Here is an 11,844-nt window from a genome sequence, read left to right as displayed (position 1 = left end):
GCTTTTTTTTTTTTTTTTTTTTTTTGTGCTGCTGGGGATTGAACCCAGGGCCTTGTGCATGCGAGGCAGGCACTCTACCTACCACCTGAGCTATATCCCCAGCCCGGTTCCATTTGGTCTTAGGTGTCCTGTAAGGATTTAACTAACACTTTTAAGTTCTGTCCTAGTTAACAGTCACACTGTAAGGGATACCTTTGTTAAAACTGAGGTGCAGGGATATTCCGATAGACTTTTTCTTTGCCTCTTTGGCTAGGATATTGGATTTAACTGCTTCCCTGTGGAGATTGCTCTGAGCGCAACCTGCCCTCCATGTTCAAGGACAGCTGTTATGTGTCTTTTTGTAAAATAGCCTTGAGAAAATACTCATTTTAAATGTTTTTATTAGTACATTATACTTAATCATAATAGTGGGGTTGTGACATATTCACAGATGCATATGACATAATTTTGCTCCATTTCAATCCCCAGTACTGGCCCTTTCCCTCCCTATCCCCTTCCTCTATGCTACTGATTTTCCTTCCATTTATTTATTGTTTTTTAATTGCTGCATTACAGTTATATATAAAAACAGCATAATTTGGTCCATTTTGTTCCACAGTTCTACCCTCTAATCCCTCCTCCATTCCCCTTGATCCCTCTCCTCTACCCCTTATTCTCCTTTCTGTTTTCATGAGATTCCCCGCTTCTTAAATTTCCTCATTCCTCTCTAGCTTCTGCCTATGAGAAAAAAACATTCTATCCTTGACTTTCTGAATTTTGTTCATTTCATTTAAAAAATTCTCCAGTTTCATCCATTTACCAGCAAATGACATAATTTCATTCTTCTTCATGGCTGAGTACATATTGTGTACATATACCATATTTTCATTATTCATTCATTTGTTGATGGGCACCTGGGCTGTTCCACAATTTGACTATTGTGCATGCTCTGTAAATATTGACCTATCACTGCAGAATGTTAATTTTAGTTCTTTTGGATAAATACAAGGAGTAAGATAGCTGGGTCATATGGTGGTTCCATTCCCAATCTTTTGAAGATTCTCCACAGTGTTCTAAAGGGGTTGCACTAATTTGCAATCCCACCAACAATGTACATTTCCCATCCACCTCCTTGCTAGCATTTATTATTATTTGTATTGTTGATGATTGCTATTCTGACTGGAGTGAGTTGAAATTTCAGTGAAATTTTGATTTGCATTTCCCTGATTGCTAGGGACTTTGAACATTTTTTTCATATATTTGTTGGCCCTTTATATTTCTTCTTTTGAGAAATGTCTGTTTAGATCTTTTGCCCATTTACTGATTGGGTTATTTGTTTTTTGGGGTGTGTGTGTGTGTGTGTGTGTGTGTGTGTGTGTGTGTGTGTTTAGTTCTTTATATATTTTTGCATATTAATCCCTTGTCAGAAGAGTAGATGGCAAAATTTTCTTTCATTCTATAGGCTATGTCTTCCTGCTCTTGTTTCCTTTGCTGTGCACAAGCTTTTTAATCTTAAATTATTCTACTTATTGATTCTTGGTTTTATTTCTTGAGTTTTAAGAGTCTTATTAAGGAAGTCAGTGCCTGAGCCAATATGTCCTCACTCTAGGGTTTCTTCTAGCAGTTGCAGTGGTCTGACACTTGCCTCAGGTTCTCCAACATCTCTGCCTTTTCTGCAGCTCCGGCGGTTCCCTTGTGAGAGCCTCACACACGTGTCTTAAAAGTAATGATATTTGAGTGATGGATATGCCAGTCATCCTGATAGGAACATTGCACGAGCTACACATGTACTGAAATATCATTGAGTGCCTCATAAATATGAACGAGTATGACGTGTCAATTAAAAAATTGTTTAAAAGTGTGCCGTGTTAAAAAATTCCAACAAATTGTTTTTAATTTCCATGCCATTTTTGGGTGAATTAAACAATGTTATTTGAAACCCAACGCACTTGGGTGTACTGGCCTGCACTCCTGCATTCCGTCCCTCCCAGGACAAACGGCTCCGAGTTGGGCAGCAGGACGTCGTGTCCCCTAGGTCCTTCACACAACTTGGAACGAGATGCGTGGGGGCCGCTCCGCCACCCGAGCTCTTTCCCAGGAGCGGCGGCCCAGGGCCGGAGCGCGGCGCTGCCCAGGCGCTCCCGGCGATCTCGGTGGGGCCTGGAGGGAGGGGACCTGGCAGCGGGATCGGACTTCCTCCCTCCACTCCGGAACTGTGAGCCCGAGCGGCCGGGACGCGGAAACCCGGGAGGCGCCGCGGGAGCCGGCGGGGCTGGGGCGGCCGGGGCGGGGCCGGGGCGGGGCTGGCCGGGGCCGGGGGCGGGGTCGCGCGTTGGCTGCGCCGGGTGCGCGGGGCGAGCTGCTCCCGCTGCGCTCTCGGGACTGAGAGCGCCGGGCACCGGCGGGTCTGCGGTTCCTCGCGCGCAGCCGCCGCCGCCGCCGCCTCCTCCAGAGCGCTGGGCCCGGTGCGGCCGGTGGCCGCGGCGATGTGACCCGGGGCCCTCGAGCGCGGCCGGATCGCCGGGATGTGGCTCAAGCCCGAGGAGGTGCTGCTGAAGAACGCCCTGAAGCTCTGGGTGACCCAGAAGAGCAGCTGCTACTTCATCCTTCAGCGGCGCCGCGGGCACGGCGAGGGGGGCGGTCGTCTCACCGGTAAGGGGCTCGCTGGGGTGGGCCGGGCCCCGGGCCTCGCTCCCTGCCGGGCCCGCAGCTCCCAGCCCGGGGCTGAGTCGCAGGTGGCGATTCCACGGGAGACACCGGGCCAGGACGGCCCTGCCTCGGGTTTGTTTCCTTTCTTCTCATTTCTCGTGCAAGCTCCCGAAGAGGTTGAGCCAGAGGGACTCGCGGGCTGGTGCATTTTCCCGGGTGAGGCAGGTGTCTTTGCCACCTGGCCGGGTGAGCACCTGGAGGTCAGACTAGGTTCCAGGAATTGGAGAAGAAACGCCAACTGGAGCTTGGCCACAGGGCGCGCGGGAGTGGGGACGGTGGGTGGATGCCCCCTGAGAGGACAGTGGACCTCTGTGCTGGCTGCCAGGTGACAGCGGGGCCTCAGGGCAGGCCTGGACTTGGCCATCTGGACGTGGCTGAGGCTCCAGGTGGTGTCACGCGGTCAGGGACTCGAGGCCAGCTCATGGTGAGGCGCAGCTTGGGAAGTCTGGTGTGTGGGCCTGGGACTGTCTCTTCTTGCCTAGGGGAAACTGAGGCAGTGTGATTCCCAAGCTTATGATCTTAGCAAAAATAAGCATAGGTTCCACCCCTTCACTGTCTTCTGAGGAATGATAGGAAAAACAAAACAAATCAACAAAAACCAAAACCAGACAAAGAAACCTCAGGCTTGTGAAGTTGATGAAAAACAAGGCTTTTTTTTTTTTTCCTAAAAGTTATGATCCAAAGCTTTTGGAAATCGAGGCCAGCTTGCATTCGCTAGAATGTCTGTTTAAACAGATCAATGAAGGAAAATTCGGTTGTACTTAGGGGACCTATCTGAAATTTTCCAGTTGCAAAATCTGAATAATAGTGACCTTTTGTCACAGCCTTCCTACAGAGAAAAGCAAGGTTGGAAAAGTCAAAGGACCAGGATTGGGTTCCCAGGTTAACTGTTCATGACTCTTGGGCCAGTCTGGGGAAGGCTTTATCCAGGTCTTGTTAAGTAGGGGAAATGGACCAACATGACAAAACCAAAAGTTCAAGAGGAATTACCTCTGGTAATTTAAGCTCAGAGAAAGCTGGCAGCTTGTTTTGTTAGAGGAGGGAGACTTGACAGAGACCCCAGGAGTGGGTAGGAGTTGGCAGGATTCTAGGTGGAAGGGGCAGTGGAGGGTTCTGGATGGAAGTGGGGTGAGGCAGTGGGGGATCAGTGGTCCTGGTGGGTAGCAGATGTAGCAGGAGGCAGGAAGCCATAGGGGCCTGGGAGGGACTCTGAGCTGCACAGTGGTGCCTAGTACCCTGGCCCTTGGGAAATGGAGCTTGGTGGAGCTTTACAGGGCCCAGCAGAGGCAAAGAGGCTGGAGAGGGGTTTGTGCCCTGTTCACTGATGGTAGTGTATCTTAATTTATGGTGCCTTAAGTAGGGTACCTGGTTTACAGTAGTCAAGGGTGAGTATAGGGCTTGGAGATTTTCGAAGTAGGAAGCACAGGACGATTGTCCTACACATTCTGTGTGCTGCTTTAAGAAAGATCTCTGAGGGCAGATGAATGAAGGCCTGTCGCCTCCAGGTTATCCACATCAGGCAGGCTCTAGATGTGGAGGGCAAAGCTGCTCATACAGTACCTGGTTGTGCTTTGCTTCAGGCCCTCTTGTTTCTGACTCTGGTGTCCAGGGTCTACCTGTAATGAATTCTGTCTGATATGGACCCCTTGCCCTTGCATTGTCTAACCAGGCAGGTCTCATGTTGTAATAGCCAGGCTTAGGTCTTTCTTGGTTTGAACTTGCTGTGAATATACAGAACATTCTTAAAGGCAACAGTAACAACAATGAGAGAGAGAGAGAGAGAGAGAGAGAGAGAGAGAGAGAGAGAGAGAGAGGAAGATAATTTGCTTTATTTCTTAGAGACCCAGAACCACCTCCTGTTGATTGTGCAAGGATGACATTTCCTATGTAGCCTGATATTGACCTTTGAGCATTTAGCCCTGAGGCAAGTGGCATGGCTGTGTCAGGTGAGCCACTCAGACCAACAGTATCACCATTGTGCTAGTCTTCCTGGGGCCACTTATGGATGCTGTAAAGTCAAGACTGATTGGCCACAGGGCAGCTTCATGTTGGTGGTTTTAGGAAAATATGGAAATCCAATGTGACAGACTTTTGGCAACTTAAGAGTTTAAAACTTGGATTTAGTTTATGAAAATAGTGGGAACTGAAGTAGAAAACATTGTGACCGATTAGTTTTTTTTTTTTTTTTTTTTTTTTCATTGCTGGGGATTGAACGTAGCATCTCCAGCAAGCAAGGAAAGCACTCCACTACTGAACTACATTCCCAGTCCTTTTTTATTTTTTGCTGTAAAGTCTCCCTAAATTGTCTGGGTTCTTTGAAGTTGTGATCCTCCTGCCTCATGCTCCTGAGTAGTTAGGATTGTAAGATTGTGCTTCCATTCTGGGTTACTGTTCTTTGGAGGCAAGCAAATGGAGGGAGCAAAGAAGGGTTGGAAATAAAATGTGAGGGTACAGTAATCAAAAAGTATATTTTTTTTGAAGTGCTAAATTTGCTCTCAGGTAGAAGTTTAAACATAAGGTCTGAAGTCTACTGTGATATGAATTACCCAACTTCAGAAATATAAGTTTTTATTTCATTGAGGATTATCACTTGCCAATCTACTTACACACACACACATACACACACACACACACACTCACTATACACCTCTCAGTTTTATTTTTCTCCATAACTTTTTTACTTTCTAACATGTAATATACTTACATATTTTCTTCATAGTTTTTCTAAACTTAATTACCTATTTCTGAGGGCAGGTATTTTATCTATGATGATGCCTAGCATATAACATATGCTGAGTCAACATTTTTCAGGGCTTTTTTTTCGTGTGTGTGTGTGTGTGTGTGTGTGTGTGTGTGTGTTTGCTTCTAGGTTGAACCCAATTTCAATCCCCCCACTTTTTAAAATTTTAGACAAGGTTTTGTTAAGTTGCTTAGGGCACTGCTAAAGTTGGTGAAGCTGGCTTTGAACTTATGTTCTTACTATCTCAGCCTCTTAAATTGCTGGGATTACAGGCATGTGCCAGCACATTTTTATAGGTGCATTATAATTATATATACTAGTGGAATTTGTCGTTACATATTACTACATGCGCACAGTGTACCAATATAAGTTGGACCATATCGTTCCCCAGTATTTCTCCTTTCAGTAAACACTTGTAGGATGAAGAGATGGATGAATGCATATATAAATGATAGATCCCACTTTTTCCTTAAAGTTGGATGGGTGCAGAGGCCCAGCTTTTACCAACTGAGGCTGAGCTGATGGAATGGAACAGGAATATCCTCTGTCTCCTCTCTGCTTCCTGTTTACCTGGCAGTCTGACCACTGTGGGAAGCAGGAGGGGTGGGGGGTGGGAAACAGAGTCCTTCTCCTCCTCCATCTCTCTCTCTCTCTCTCTTTTTTTCCCTTGTAGCTCCTGCTTTTGAGGGGGCGGGGAGTATTGTGAGCACTATGGCATTGACTTCTCAGGTGGCCAGGCACAGACAGGCTAACCTTGCCGTCTCTTGGAACCTCTTTCTTTTTCTTTAATTTTTAAATTTTTAATTTTTGGTGCATTGTAGTTATAACCAACAGTGGGGTTCATTTTGACATATTCAAAGATGCATAGAACATAGTTTTATGCATTTCAATCCCTAGTACAGTCCTCTTCCCTACCCTTCCTCCATACTATTAGTCTTTTAATTTTTTATATTTATTTATTTATTTGTGGTGTTGGGGATTGAACTCAGGGACTTGTGCGGATTGAACTCAGGGCTTGTGTACGTGAGGCAAGAACTTTACTAACTGAGCTATATCCCCAGCCCCTTAAATTTATTCTTAATTGGTCCATTATAGTCATATAAAACTGGAATGCCTTGTGATATATTCACAAATGCACATGGTATAATTTGGTCCATGTTATTTCCCAGTTCTTCCCCCTTTTCCTCCCCACCTCCTCATGCTTGGTCCTCTGCTTCTGCTTTACCGCTCTTCCTCGTATTCTTGGGAGATCCCCTTTTTAATTCCTTATTTTGGGGGGTGGGGGTGTTGGGGAGGGCAGGAGGGAGACCTGACTGGAAAAATGCAACCCGGGGCTCTGGGCAGAACTGAGACTGCCACCTCGCCCTCAGGTCGGAGTGTGGTGTGTTCAGTATTATGAGGTGTTTCCAAAGTTCTGTAGACAGAAGCAATTTTGCTCCACTGGGAAGGAAGTACAGTTATCCAGTGTTCACAGTCTCCAGCCCGTGGGAATATTTCTTATAAATGTTCGGTCTGCTCGGAGAGAACAAAGAGAGGGAGAAGTTAGTGTGTGGGAGGCAGTGGACAGAAAGAACACCCAGGCCACAGCCCTCCCTCCCCAACAGCTCTCTGAAGCTCTTCACGATGGGATAAGTGTAACTCTAAAGACCAAATATCATTGTTCAGATGTGCCTTCTGAAGGATTTTATTTTTCAGTGTCCGATTACGTGTATGCCTGATGCCTGTATAATGTTGCAACTCTTTGCCCTAAGAGAATGGCCACTGTGAGGTTATAACATGAATCAACTATTGATGTTTGCAGAAAGCGTACCTTCAACCCCCATTCTCATCATTGCATTTGAACCAGTGATGGGCTAAACGATTCCCTAAACAATTAGGGTCAAGGGAGGAAGATGGTGTAGTGGAAAATTGTGGGTAATGCTGGCTTTGAGTCAAGGTGAGGCTGTTGGTTACAAATCTGGATTGAGAGGCCCGGGGCTCGTTTACTCAGTTCTTGGCGCCTTAGTTATGACTCGGCCTCAAGATGGGGCGATGCTGACAGTTGCTCTGGAGGGTTAGAAACTTTTCCCCATTAGGCTTTGCCATTTTTTTCTTTCCACTAGGAGTGCATGAAGCTTCCAATTAAAGTAAAGTTTAGAATTAAACAATAAACATTGAGAGCATAACTTGTGCTTGGCATCTGGTTGGTTTGAAAAAAGAAAAACGAAGTAATATTTAACAAAGGTGAATGACACGAGGGCTTCTGGGAATAAAGGTGTAAAGACGTTTGTGTCGTAGTGAGGGACACAAGAAATAATCATTTATCTAATAGAAAGTGTGTGTTTCTCAAGTATAATTAAAAGATTAAATATTTAAAAGCACATTGGGTTAAGTATTGCCCAATGGCCAACTAACGGGCATTTTGCAAGATTTGGGTACTGGGCTTCTTTGACCATATAAATAGAGAACTTCACCTGGCATTTATTCATGTGTTGATTATATAGCCCATGCTGTGCCTAACGTGAATTGTCTTCTGCCTTTGGAGTCAGGTCCCCAAAACTAGGGGCTTCCTGTGAGCTCCCAAGCCTGCTCAGGATGACTTTGTCAGAAGGCTGGAAACTGGTAGAGCCCAGCATGCTGTTGCTTTTGTTAGCTGGTTTTGTAACCAGTTAACAAAACTAACAGGGGTTCTAACCTCCAGCAGGACTGGAGTCCTGCTCAGGTAGCTGCATTTGTTGGTGCCTTTCATGTCAACCAGTCTTTGGCTCCACACCACAGTTGGGGGCCTTGTGCAGGAGTCCCAGGTGTTGGCTCTGAAGTCTTCCTTGCTTTGGTCTTGTTTCCCCAAAGCACCATATGGAAGAAATCACAAATAAAGGAAGTAGTTTGAATTTAGATGCACAAAACTGAAGAATGCAATGGGTAAAATAAGTGATACACCTTTAAGGACTGATAAACCTTTAAGAAACACTTTGAGGTTTCCGAGAATTGTAGTTAATGAGAGTGTAATAGAGGCCCCGTATCTGTAATTAGACAATCAAAGGAGGCATACACTGTGTCACTCCAGGACATCATAAGCGGTACAGATTGTGTACCTCTTATGTGGGTAGCAAGGCTAGTTCTTTCAGTCTGATTGGGACTCCTTGAGAAGAGTGGAAACCCTGGGTTAACCCTTTGTGGTATCTTTTAAAGAATTTATTTCCTAGCAGCCAAGGAGCAAGGGTGTTATGATTGTGACTCCACATTCTGGTGGCAGTGGGTGAAGGAGGAATTCGTTGAAAATGATTGTAGTAAACCTGACAGTATTCCAGCAGATTTTCTCTAGTTTTGAAAACTCTTCTCGGTTGTATTAAAAAGCAGCCATGAACATATTGTCATGCTCTTGGAGTCGCAGGAGCTGACCCTGCCTGGGTCTCAGGCTGCTTCTCCTCCGCCTTCTGCTCTTAGGTACGGACCCTCCAGTGGCAGGCAGGTTTCTCTGCTGGGACTTTCACCAGCTGTCCCCTCTGCATCAATGTCCTTGTCTCCCCGGCTGCCCAGCAACTTCTCATTACCCTTGGATCTCAGCCTGAGCTCCACTTCCTGGAAACCTGCCCCTTCCCTTGCTCTGAAGCCTGGTCACCTGATCCTCTTGTACTGCCTTTCACTTTGTTTTATAGCACCTGCCACTCTTTGTCTGGTGGCAGCTTTTGGTAGCTTTATCTGATTAGAGAGAACCAGAGCAGGAGCTCTAGGAGAGAGGTCCCAGGTCTTTGTCCTTTCTGCTCTGCCTCCAGCACCAGAATAATGGTTCTTGATAAATATTTGTTGAACTCACAGGTATCTAAGTGGAACAGAGAGACGGGAGCCTGTGCAGTCGAGATGTTGGACCTCAGCCTGGAAATGGAATCATGCAGAACACAGGAAGAAGTAACACAGACTGTTCTTCACTTTCTCAGGCCAGCGCTGTAAGGACCAGCGGTAGCTTCTTGGCTGATCCAGCCCAGCTGTTAGAAATACTCATTGTTGGTACCCTTCCTGTCAACGATTCTATCAGAGCCAGAATCATCCCCCCTATACATCAGCAGCCAATTAACAGCTTTGCCAATTTGAGTCATTTGTATCCCTGAGCATTTGATGGGTCATTTTTTCTGCTGGATTTTATTATTACTTTTTTCCTGCCTCCTTCTCTCTACTTAAAAAAAAAAAAAGGTGGGGGGGAGTCAACAACAGAATACACAGCACCCTAATAAGATTTCCTTATGACAGGTATGGCATTTTGTGGCTGGTTTCTAATGTGAAATCTTCCATGTGCATAAGAGTATGTGCTATGAATGTAAAGTGTAAATAACAGAATGAACACGATATGCCTGCCACCTGTTACCAAAAAACACAAAACAAAACAGAATTCTCCATGCCTGAGAGACCCCTTCTGTTTCTCTGATCATGTTTCCCATCTCTGCCTTGTGGGAACCATGCTCCTGAATTATACTGCCTTGCTTTTTTTTTTTTTTTTTTTTTTTTTTTTGGAAATGGGGATTGAACTCAGGGACACTTGGCCATCCCCAGCCCTATTTTGTATGTTATTTAGAGACAGGGTCTCACTGAGTTGCTTAGTGCCTCTCTTTGCTGCGGCTGGCTTTGAACTCACGATCCTCCTGTCTCAGCCTCCTGATCTGCTGGGATTCCAGTGTGGCCACCTTGCTTTTCGTCGTGTTTTAACACACTTGTAGGTATCCCGACTTGATACATGGGTTAGTTTTGTGTGATCTTGTAACTTTATATAAGGGGGCTCATACTTCATACTTCCTGTACTTTCCGGTAGCTTGGTGAGCCTCCCCTCTCTGACGAGACAGCATGGCCACACATGAAGCTGTGGTTCATTCATTTCCATCACTGCGCAGTCCACTGACTGGATATTCTGTGACGTGGTCATTCATCCTCCTGTCAGGGGGTGTTTGGGTTCTAGTTGTTATTGTCTTTGCTCTTACACCTGATGGTGCTGTGAACACCCAGGTAGTGTTCAGACCTGTAAAGGTTTCTCTAGAGAATACGTCTGAGTGACCTCACTGGGGGTGTGTCAGTCAGGAAGGGCTGGAAACACCCCAACACAGGGACTTCCTTCCTGCTGTGCATCCCGTGAGGTCAGCACAAGTCTCCTTGTATGTTGGACTCTCAAAGATGGGCCAGTAAAGGCTTCACTTCCAGAGCTTCCAGGGAAAGGCAACTTGGTGAATCTGGCTGTTACACTTCCCCCTGAAGCAACACACCCCTTCTGCTTAACAAAAGTTCCGTTGGCCACAGCAGGTCACATGGCCACGTGTAACCTCAGAGACCTGAGGACACACCATTCTGCCATATGCCTGGAGGGAGGGAGAACTGGAGCATTGGCCAGCAGTCCCAAGACTGGGCGGGAGGGTTCTGAATTTTCAGACCTTTTCAAGATAATTCTAAATGGTTTTCCCAAGTGAGAGAGCAGTACCCATGGATGTCGTCATCTCACAGAGTAGATATTGCCAGAGACAGTAGGGAGGTAGTGGCACATGAGGAAGGGAAGAGCTCTCAGGATGGGAAGAGGGCCGCTTCGAGACTCATTGGGCATGGCACGAGGCTGCTGGGTGTGGTGTTGGCCTGGGCCCACTGAGTGGGGCAGATCTGGGATCTGTGTCCCTGTATCCTCCTCTGTAGCCTGTGTTGGCAGCAGATCAGGGAATTGGGATCAGAAGTGCTCCCAGTAACACAGGCACCAGCCCCCAGAGTGTGTGCCTAGCCCTTTCCCCACCTGGCCTGACTTAGTGCTTGTCTTGCCTCAGGGCTGAGACCCTACAGTCTCTGATGAGGGTGTCTGCGGTCCAGATCCACCCTGCATGGCCAACATGCTCAGACCTTCAGCTGGGTCCTAGGCTGCTGCAACCAAACCCTGTTAACTGGGTGGCCAACAACAGAGGAAACGTCTTCCGTTGAGCTCCAGAGGCTCAACACAGTAGGTGTTGGGCTGTCCCAGTGCCATAACCCCTCCCAGGTTTCAAGGGGACTGTCCCCCCAACTCTCCCAGCACTTGCCCACTCTCCGACTGTTGCCCACGATCTGTGGTTCCCATATGGGCATCCCATCCTGGCTCCAACCTCACATAGGCTGTATCCCCAAGTCTCCCTGGTCTCTGGGTCCAGACTCCCCTCTTCCTACAAGAATATAAGATATTAGATTTGGGCCTGGTTGATGCTGTGTTCCACTATGTGAGCTCTTAGCTTCATCACTGTACAAAGACTCTTTTTCCACATAAGTTCATACGACTTTTAGCTGGCTAAGAATTTTCGGGGCACACTTTTCTAATGAGTACACTTTCCTTTCTTCAGATCTCTTCCCACTGAGCCTTCTTCTCATCCTTGTCCTAGTTCCTTTATGGCAAGTTCCCTCCTTATGACTGAGAGGGCCTAGTGACCCCTGGATTCACACAT

The 11,844-nt window shown here is 46.7% G+C and overlaps 1 protein-coding gene across 1 annotated transcript in view; it reads left to right on the top strand.

The window, feature by feature from the left end:
* The first annotated feature begins 2,329 nt into the window (after positions 1–2,329).
* Positions 2,330–11,844, top strand: part of LOC143380069 (uncharacterized) — an 83,904-nt gene continuing 74,389 nt past the window's right edge. Inside the window, exon 1 of the mRNA XM_077105177.1 lies at positions 2,330–2,631. The gene's annotated coding sequence lies outside the window, so the exon portion shown is untranslated. The remainder of the gene's footprint in view (positions 2,632–11,844) is intronic.

The sequence above is a fragment of the Callospermophilus lateralis genome, chromosome 14 (assembly GCF_048772815.1).
Source record: "Callospermophilus lateralis isolate mCalLat2 chromosome 14, mCalLat2.hap1, whole genome shotgun sequence".
Taxonomy (NCBI): Eukaryota; Metazoa; Chordata; class Mammalia; order Rodentia; family Sciuridae; genus Callospermophilus; species Callospermophilus lateralis.
The sequence above is the reverse complement of the archived record's forward strand: the minus strand, read 5'-3'. Positions and strand labels throughout refer to the sequence as shown.